Source organism: Phalaenopsis equestris, unplaced genomic scaffold (genome assembly GCF_001263595.1).
Source record: "Phalaenopsis equestris unplaced genomic scaffold, ASM126359v1 Scaffold000267, whole genome shotgun sequence".
Lineage (NCBI taxonomy): Eukaryota > Viridiplantae > Streptophyta > Magnoliopsida > Asparagales > Orchidaceae > Phalaenopsis > Phalaenopsis equestris.
This window is the reverse complement of record NW_018164709.1, coordinates 469,431-478,607: the sequence shown is the minus strand read 5'-3', so window position 1 is coordinate 478,607 and position 9,177 is coordinate 469,431.

Here is a 9,177-nt window from a genome sequence, read left to right as displayed (position 1 = left end):
CTCTTCCAAATGTTACGGGAGCGTGTAATGTGCATACATGGCCTCCCATAGCATGAGGGCATGCATTTCCGGGAAGGTTGGGGTTTAGGGCGTCACACCTACGTCGTAATTTTGTGTGATGTTTTGCATTGGAATCCTTGATTTAATGTCCATAAACATGTCAATATTTGAAGTTATGAGACTAAATTTTAATCATATTTAATCTCCCATAGCTTGCAGACCACCAAAACCCTTTGTTGAATGCTTCAGCAAAATTTAAGATTTTTGGGGCAAGACCGGCATCTAGGCGCCGGCCCCCGGCACCTAGGCAACATACCCCCATGCCTAGACATCGTAAATATCTCCATAGAGCTCAAAATTGAGAGTATAAAAATTATGTACCGGTCCCAGGTGCCTAAGCACCCAAAAAAACTCTAAAATGTCCTGAAACTGAGAGTGTAGAAAATAGGTGCCTGGGGGAAGGCGCCTAGGTGCCAATTCATTTTATGCTCCCAATGTTTCTTGGGATTTTCTCCTAGAATGCCTCCCTAGGCAAAAAAAAAAGTGCAAATTTCTTGGTTGGAGTGGAGATATGCATAGGAGAAAAAAAACTTGCCAAAGGGACATTTTTGAAACTTTGAAGAGGCTTTGGGAGTGGAGCTACATGCCATTTTTGGCAAGAAGAGAAAGGAAAAGGGTTTGTTGTTGCTTGGCTTCCCTATTGTGGAGATTCTTCTGATTTTGAGCTGAAGGAATGACTAGATATTTTTTATTTCTTGGATCTAGTGTGTTCTTCTAGAGGCTTTAAGGTGGAGTGTTAGGAAAAAGGTGAAAAAAAGGTCTTGCTTGTTGTAGACATTACTTCCTCTTCTTCTTTTTCTTCCATTAGATCTCTTGCACTTCTTCTTCCTCTTAATCCACCATTATTTGAGTGTGTGAGGGAGTTTCTTAGAGAAGCTCTTGTAATAGGAAGCCCAGAGAAAGCTTCCTGAATGTGAGATTCATCTCTCCTAAGGAAGTAGGAGAGCGTCATCTCTCCTAACGAGGAAGGATAACTTCTTCCTAGCAAAGTCAGAGTGTGGAAAACCAAAGAGAACACTTCGAGTAATCATCGCATAGGTAAAAAGACTTCAAAACTTTTATATTTCGTTCTAGAGACTCCTAAGTCAAGATGATAAAGGAAATTAAGCATTAGGGTTTTTGTGATAGAGGAAGCCCGATATGCTAGGAGCTTTTTATAATTCCCACTATAAATCCACGAGCAAAAAATTCATCTACCCTTATAACCTTGACCTAGTTTCCCTGAGAGCATGACAATCCCATGTTTCTTCGGTGGCCTCAACTCTTGATGATTGGCCTGAGGCCACTTCAGACTAGAGAATGATTCTCATTTCATATACTACAAAGGCTATGTCCATGACGGAAACCTTCACTCTTGCAATGGTTTTCTTTTAAGGAAAATTCCTTGCGCACCTCACCAATTAATTAGAGGTAGACCATTTGTTATGCTACATAATGAACGGCATCCAATGACTTCATCGCTCCTTAGATCCCAATGAGATCACTAGAATGAGTATGATTTGTCGTGAGATTCAATTGGGTCTCATTCTTGCATGATTTCATCCATGTCATATGCATCGCATTTGCATGAATTTAAAATGTGCATAATAATATCCTTTTTTTGTATGTGTTGTCGATTAACCGTTTACGTAGTCTGACTCGATTGGTTATCTTTCTATTGGTTCAACTGATCAATTGCCACCAGCCCGATCAGCTCGATCGGCCTTTCCCATTGACTCAACCGATTGGCCTCCACCAGTTTGATTATCTCAATCGACTACTTTTGTCATTTCAACCAACTAACCACCACCAGCCCAATCGGCTCGATCGACCATCTCCGTCAATTTGTTCAATCAGCTGCTCCTGGCCCTATCGGTTAACTGACTCCACTTGAATGTTGCATTATTGTATACTTATTTTGTACTTCTTGCATGAACACATTCAAATTTTGCACCCCATCGTGCACCTGTGAGCAAATGCCATTATATGCTCATAGTGAATATCTATGCCCCACTTTGACACATTACTTTGTGCCCATCTAGTGACATCCTTTTGTCACGATGCATCTCTTCACTAGTATTTGCACTTACATTTGCACCTTTGTATACCTTCTTGCATTGCATCCTCCATGTTTGCATTTCATATGCTTGCAGTTTCCATTTCATATGCTTGTATTTTGCATTTGAGCTCACATCCTTTCAAGCTTAGTTTGACACTGGCGTGTCCATGTTGGGGATGGCTTACACACCAAGCCTACCTAGTGTGTAATTCTCTCTAACAAGAATTACATTACTTCACCTCCTACGACACTACTACAGACTGTTGTAGGAATTTTCTTGAGTCACTGTGTTCTCACTCACTCATTCTCGACACTCTGTGTACTCTTTAAAGAAGGCCTCCACATTAAGCTTATCTCGAGTGTAATTCTCTCCAACGAGAATTATACCAGCTCTCTTCCTACAACACACTTTAGTATTTTACATCGTGTCGTCTTATTGATCATGCTTCATGGCCTATGTATCCATGTTGACCTCACTTTTGGTTGATGTTTAGTTTTCCCTCTTTAGTTGCCTAAGGTCTAGCTTAAAATCTGGCCATAAGACTTTCTTGTTGTCTATCTTAGAAGCTTAGTGATGGAACCCCTCACCATTAGAAATTCTAAACTCTTCCTTACTCAACTTGACGTGCCACATGTTGGTCTCAACCTCTAAATACTCTCTAGCACTTAGTAACTCTAGCACTTAGTAAGTGGGGTCAGTATGAAGGATCTCAAGGAGAGTCCCCATAGGACTTTTTGACCTTAGGGTTGACCCTGAGTGTTGTTCTAGAGCTAGTTCGCTCACTACACTCACTATCATATATATATAATCACAACCCTAAACCCTAATTTGTTGACTTTGACCCCTTGATCTTTTTGGAAACTCATGTAGATGGTCCCCTAGACCCACTAGCCCTAGGCTAGGGTTTAGCTAAGACCAGTACATAAAGGAGCCAAATAGGGATTTCATTGGTCCATAGCTCATGTAGGGTGGTTGACACCCCAATTCTACCAAAGTTTCCAATTTGACCTTTTTACCCTCAATCCTACCCAAATTACCTAAACACCCCAAATCTTAAATTTGGCCAAAAAACCTCAAATTCACCCAAAATACCTAAATCTGTCCAAAAATCATTTCAAACCATTTCAAATTACCCAAATTGCCCAAATCCACCCAAAAGTTCCAAAATTACCAAAAATGCCCCCAAAATTACAAAAATACCCTTGACACCTCCAAAATCACTTTAAATGTTTCCAAAAATCAATTTGAAACTTTCAATTGAACCTAATTTGGCCAATTTGACCATTTTGATCAAAACCCCCAAAATTTCTTTAAAGACCCAATTTCCCCAAATTCATCCCAAATGTCCATCAATTTAGACCCAATTTCCCTCAATTTTAACTCTAAACTCAAATTCACCAATCATTTGATCAATCCAAATTAAATCTTAAGATAATTGGCACATGTTTTGAGCTCAACTTTGATCCAAATCAAAACCCTAATTTTGGCCTTATGACTTAATCTCACTTAATTGAACCTCATAGCCTACTCAATTTGCCCCAATTTGAATCTTAAATTCTTCATAACAATCTTACACATCAAATTTGAACTTCAATTGGCCTTGGTGAAGCCTCAATTTCACTTAATTTTAACCCAAGTTTAAAAATCCTCAAATCTGCCCCAAATTGGCTATGTCTCTGAATTCCACCAAATTGAATGTCCTAACCCCAAAATTGACACCCAATTTGTGTTGAAAACTCTTCATGACATTCCTATTGACCATTTTCAACCATCAATTTGGACTTAACCCAACTTTAGCCAAACCTAGACCCAAGTCTAGTCTAACATGCCCAAATTGACCAAAATCCCAAAATCCTTCAAATTGAGTTTCCAATTGAACCTAAAATTACTTCAATCCTTCACCAAAGATCTTCATGACAATCATTTACACTATGTTGATAAATAACTCGAATTGGGCTCAAAATCATGGCTAGCCTAACCGAAACCCAACTTTTAGCCATTTGGACCCAAATTGAACCCATGCACAAAAATCGATTTAACCATGTCTAAGCCACCAAATTAATGACCCCACAGCCACCAAATACACCCTATGGACCAGGCTAAAGCCACCTAGACCAGCCAAGATGAGCTATGGACCAATGGTCCCTTGATTTAAGGGATTTCACCCCATATTTGGCCTAAACTCAAATATCTTCTTCATCATCACTTACCCTTGGGAGTAAAACATAATTAACTCTCCTCTAACCTCCCTGAGCCAAGAAGTGATTGAACCCTTGCCATCCACTTCCTCAGGCTTTGGAAACAACCACCCAAAGAAGCCCCAAGTGGCCAAAACCCAAAATTGAACTTCCCTGACTTGGCTCACTCCCATTGGCCATTAGAGCCCTTCTTCCCTCCACCTCAACAAGCTTTAGCACCCAACTCCAAGCCCTGAGCTCCACCAGACAACCATGGCTTTAAATGGACCTCTCCACAACCAAGGAAGAGAGTGTTGGGAACCTTAAGGAAACTCTACCAAAATCTCACCAGAGCTTCCCCAAACCATCCCAAGTGTAATCCCCTTGCTCTCAGCCACTGATAGCCACCCCTTGGAGCCAATTTCTCCACTGAAATTTGCCATAAAACTAGGACAAAACTCTACACACCTTCACAGTGCACCAAACTTCAATTAATTGTGCATACACCATCCCCACAGTGAAAGAAGTTGATTTCAGTTGATTTCCCCCAAAAGCCCCCACACAAACAGCCTCTAACCTAGCTCTAGACCAACACCTTGATCGAAATCATACCTAGATAATTCACCAAGGCTTGAGACTTAATCCAGAGGTTTTTTGGGTCCAATCAAAGCTACCAAAATCATCTGATTGAGGCCTCCCCTCTCAGACAAAGGTATTGAACCTCAACCCTAATCCGAGCTTATTTTGATTCTCCATTTGTAATGGATTTATTTCATACTTAATTAACCATATAGATGTGTTCATCTTGAGTAGATGAAGGTTTAGAAATAAACCCCATGCAATTTAGTTGAGTTTAGCTCGAGATCTTAAGGTTTTAGTGGGAACGACTTACAAGTTAAGTCACTTAAGGACGATAACGGAGAGTCGTCCGATCGCGCTCATTTATTTCATCAATGAAGGAGATCAAGCCGGATCAACTCTCGATGCAAGAAAGCGGGCCATGTGGCATGACAAGATGGAAAGCGCAGTGAATGAGAGCGCACCACATGTGAGTTCGTAGCCGCCGCAGGATGAGTTGGCACCGCGTGGATAAGTAGAAAAATAATGATTTTCTGAATTATTTTAAATGCCTAAACTTCAAAAATTCATATCTTTCTCTTGACAAATCTTACAAAATAAAATAAAAATACCCACTTGTTCAATGAACAGAGGAGAATAATGTAGACTAAAAATAAAAATTATTTTCTCCTCAAAATTGAAGCCAAACAATAGAATAAATTGGGAAGTCACCAAGGTTCTCCTCTGGATCTATGACATCCCATAGTTCTTCCTCCTTTGGACTCTAAAACAAAATATTCCAAATTTGATTCATTCTCCTTTCACACCTCTTTGTCCGATTTCGTTGAGAAGTCATATCATTTTAATCTCATTCAAGATAATATTCCCTGATTTTTATCGAGAGTTTTCTTAGATGACTTCGGTTATCTAAGATGTAATTAACTATAGGGGCTTGCCCTTATAGGAAGCTTTTTTGAACCCAACTTAATATAAACTCTATTTAATTCTTCATATTGAATAGGAGAACTTGTCGGCAATCAAAATGGTTTCGCAAACCAAATTGATGTCATATACTTCTTAGTTTATTTGATCGAGCCTCATTCTCAAGTCCTGTATTTATCTTTTGGGATAGATACAGGGTTTGAGGTATAATGTTTTTTTATTTAAATTATGAAAAATATGGGGTCAGTTTGATTTCATATTTTTCTAAACTTATTGTGTGTGTGTGTGTGTGTGTGTGTAAATTGAATGCATTTCTAAAGCGGGTGACGGGATGTCGATTCCAATGACCAACAGCTTCTAACGGGCAACTCCAACCAAAAATAGTACTTATAGCATCTGAACCCACTTGAGGAGTGGTGCACGTTCACTCAGGTACATGGCTCTCACTGAGCTTGGGTCATGCTCCTTTGCCTCTGAACCCATATTGCACATGAGTCATATTGCTCATCACCCATGACAACACCCTCACTTTCACCAGTATGTTCTATGGCTTAAAGTATGTGTCTACTTGTTTACATGGTGCACCATACCTTAAATGTGCATACATTTACATGTGTGTTTGGTCGTTATTGAGGCAAGGTGTAATTCTCCCGTGTGGTGTCCTATACCCTAGATGACCAAGCAGATTATCATTTATGAAACATGCTCTGCATGTGCTTCTTTGCATTGTCGATATATTCACCACTAGCATATGCCACAATATAATTGTGACAAATATTTGCTATTGTGTGATCGCTTTAGTCGCAACAAAGTGATTATGACACACTGGATCACTTTACATCTTCATGTGCAATTAGTGATTCTCTCGATGATGAAGCTGGCTTATTAGCTGAGTGACTCTCTGGTGGTCGTAATGCATTAGCGAGTGTTGCCCGCGAGGATGTTTCGATGGGAAATACCATCTCTCGCACCATGACTAGCATGCGTATGTTATGCTAAGATTCTAATGGGTATAATATGTGCCATTTAGGTTATTTCCTTCTTAGGACCTATTTTTAAAATATAAGAAAATTACATTTTTATTAATTTTATGCATCATATTTTTAAAAATCTATTTTAAAAACTATTGCATATAGTTTAGACCATACATGAGGTCAACATTTTAAAATTTTTTGTTCATATGAAAACTTACATCTAACGACACATCTTAGAATCCTTGGATCTTTAAGATGTTTTTGAAAACGACGACCACATCAAAACATACAACAGTCTTTTGCCCACTTTTGCCCACACCTCTATACACACTTAGATGCTATGACTATGACACTATACATTAGATGGTGTGCTAGGCTAGGACTAGAGTGCTAGGTAGTCTTTTTGATGTCTTGGTCATAGTTCTTTGTTGATTTAATTTCCTTAGTCATACATAATTTTGTGTGCGACTTTGTGTGTGTTTACTAGAGTGTGAGACATGCACATTAGTATGTGAGGGGCAGTTTTTGTGTGGGGAGTCATGTCCAATATAGAGGGACTGTCATGATTTTATTTGACACAGTTTCTATAGGTGATGTATAGTCTCCCTCCCACTAGGCATGCTTAACTACGTTGCATGTAGATAGGTGTTAAAACTAATCTAATTTTCATGTAGGTTGACTTTTTTTTTTACTTTCTCATGTACTTTTTAGAATCCCTAGGATCGAGTCTGTTCAAAAATAAGGTATAGGAATGAGTTCTGAGATGCCTGACATTGGAACCACGTGACGAGGACTAGGAGCAACAGGCTCTTGCCCCGTACCTTAACTCTAATATCTCATTTATGTATAACACTAGGACTAGGTGTGTATATGCAGTGTCTGGTTGTCTTTTGCTTTTCTTGGATATGTTGCGGATCCAGCGACATTTGAGCATTTTATTTATTTGGCTTTCTTTTCTTACATTTAAATAAAATATATTTTCTCCTAAAAAATCCATATCTTTATAAAAATAACAGGGTTCATTTCTTTTGACAGAGACTATGTCTTCTGATTTTTCCAAGGTCAGAGGACATTCCTATGCTTCTAGCCCTAATTTTCAAGCTAGAGTGACCATTTTGGCTTTTTTTAATTATATAAATCAAAAAATCACTTAGCAAATTATAATTTTAATAGGTTTCCTATGGTTAGAGAAGTCTAGAAAAAATATTGTGATGCTTTGAATAATTTTTTTACATTTCTATACTTAATTAAATGCATATAGCTTATATTAATTTATGTAAATTATACATTTATAAAAAATTGACAAAATCACTTCCTCACTATTCATATAAATCATGTTTACTCACTATAAAAACATCAAAATTATTTGACTTAGTCTAAGCACTAAAATGAATTTTTAAGGAAACCTTTTATTCTTGTATAAAAATAATTATATTAAATTAAATATGCTTAGAAAAATTATGAAAGTTACTTTTCTGAGTTCCTTGTGATCAGGGGCATTTTATAAAAATAAAATCCATTTTTGTGAAAATATTTCATTTTTAAAATACATTTTGAATTAAAAATAATTAAAAAAAAGCAAAATTTTCAAAATACAAAAAATGGTTCAAAATAAGTAAGAATGTCTCTTGATCACTTAGAATTCATTAGGACATTTTTCCTAATTTTTCTAAGTTAAACATATTTTCCCATTAAGATAATTATAATAAATAAATTAAAAATCACAAAAACACAAAACTTGGTTCTCTGAGTTTTCTGAATTCAGAAAAGTCTATTAAAAATATAAAAATGATTTTTGTAATTAAAACATTATTTTCTATTTAATTTAATCATTGAAACTGATTTAAAATTAAATAATAGTAATAAAATTTAATTAAAAAAAAAATCATGAAATCTTGCCTAGGTGTTTCTCTGACCTTAGGAGAACTCTAATAATTTTCCCATAAATACAAACTTTTTTTTGAATAATTAAATAAATTAACCTTTGAAAATCCTATCTTATAAATTTAAATAATTATCTAATTGAAATTAAAAAAATTAAATTAAAATTTTGAGAGGTCCACATGCTCTCCTCTAACATTATAATTACCTCATGAATATGACACTTTAAACCATCAAAGTCATTTGAGTTGTGTTTAATGAGTTATGAGGTAAAGTGCCCCAAGGGTAACATTGAAATTTTAGACTTTGGTGCCCTAATCAAAATTTAGGATTTAACCAAGGGAAAATGGGTGATTTTGATCTGAATAAACATATCTCAATGTTTGAAATACAACGGGATTAAAAGGTAGAAACTCACTCAGTACCCTTGCACAACATCAACAAAACCATAATCCTCCTAATCTTCATGACTTGGAAGTTAGCTAAGATGGGACGATTCTTAAGTGATGGGCTTAAGTCAGAAAGATGGAAATTCACTTTTCTTAA